The following is a 1327-nucleotide window of genomic DNA, read 5'->3' on the forward strand; positions in this document are numbered from 1 at the left end:
AAATTTCACATACACAGACCACTCCTTCCTCCTCCACACATCCACGCTTTATCTCCCACTTCTGAGCTTAATGTTTTTCTTCTTACCACCTATCACAAAAGTAAGTTATGAAGCATAAAAATAAACTACATACTCCTGATCTCACAACCCAGCCTAAAAATTAAAAGATTATCAGAGTTCAAGATCACCCTGGGCAACAAAGCAAGACTCCATGTCTGCAAAAAATACAAAAATTAGCCGGATGTGATGATGTATGCCTGTAGTCCCAGTTATTCGGGAGGCTGAAGTAGGAGGATTGCTTTATTTAGCCCAAGAGTTAGAGGCTGCAGTGAGCCATGCCACTACTTTTGAACAACAAAAGACCTACTAGCTTTATAAAAATTGACTGTATTTGATTCCTTCACAGTAGCTGAATATTCTCCTTCTGCCCATGTTGTCATGTTGGGGCAATGAAAAACAACACACATGGCGATCTGGTGGATGCTCAAATCTAAACCGAGGCACTTTGTCACACTGGGTACATTTGTTTAGTAATTGTCTATTAAATGGTTTCTCCCTAAGAACATCACAATTTATCTTTATTTATTTATTTAACATTATTGATTTAATCTGCCATGCTTATCTTAGAAACATAGATTTCTCTCGGAAATAAAAACCTTGCCAAAAATCGCACAGGGGACCTTCAACTTCACCTTCATCAAACTAGTTTGAATTTCCTGTGAGCTGAGGAAAGACTTTCCCCACTGGGGCTAAGAGAAGGGGAGTCAGAGAACTCAGAAGGCCTGAAAGACTGAAGAGACTGGAGATCTCTACAGGGTTCCAAGAAACTTGGTAGGAATTAAGCATTTCACGTAGGAACAGCACGTTATTGGGCGTTTACCTACAGAGATAAATACTTTTTCTTTGGCAGATCGTTCCACAAGGCCGTGGGAGGAATTCCTGGGGAGTTCCCTTAGAATTTAAAAAAAAAAAAATCTAGTTTATTTATATTCGACAACTCCGCAGATCCATCCCACAGTCTCACAAAACCCCACCTAGAAGGGCACGCAGCCGATTCAGAACCCAGTAAGCAACACTTCCGCGCCTACTCTATCCCTTCCTGGAGTACATCCGGGACTCGGGGAGGCGTGCTCTCTGGAGGCGGAGTCTGGCGCAAGCCGGCCCCGCCCACCTGGCTGAATTCACAGTCACGCTCGCTCCTTCCGCCCGCCAGGGGTCGCAGGCTGCGAGAGCAGGTTCCTGGTTTGGCAAACACTCTCCCGCTCAGGCCCGTTCATTCTCGCGAGAGAAAGCGCGAGGCCTGCCGGGAGGGAGCGCGGCCGTACTT

Source organism: Macaca fascicularis, chromosome 16, assembly GCF_037993035.2.
Source record: "Macaca fascicularis isolate 582-1 chromosome 16, T2T-MFA8v1.1".
Classification (NCBI taxonomy): Eukaryota; Metazoa; Chordata; class Mammalia; order Primates; family Cercopithecidae; genus Macaca; species Macaca fascicularis.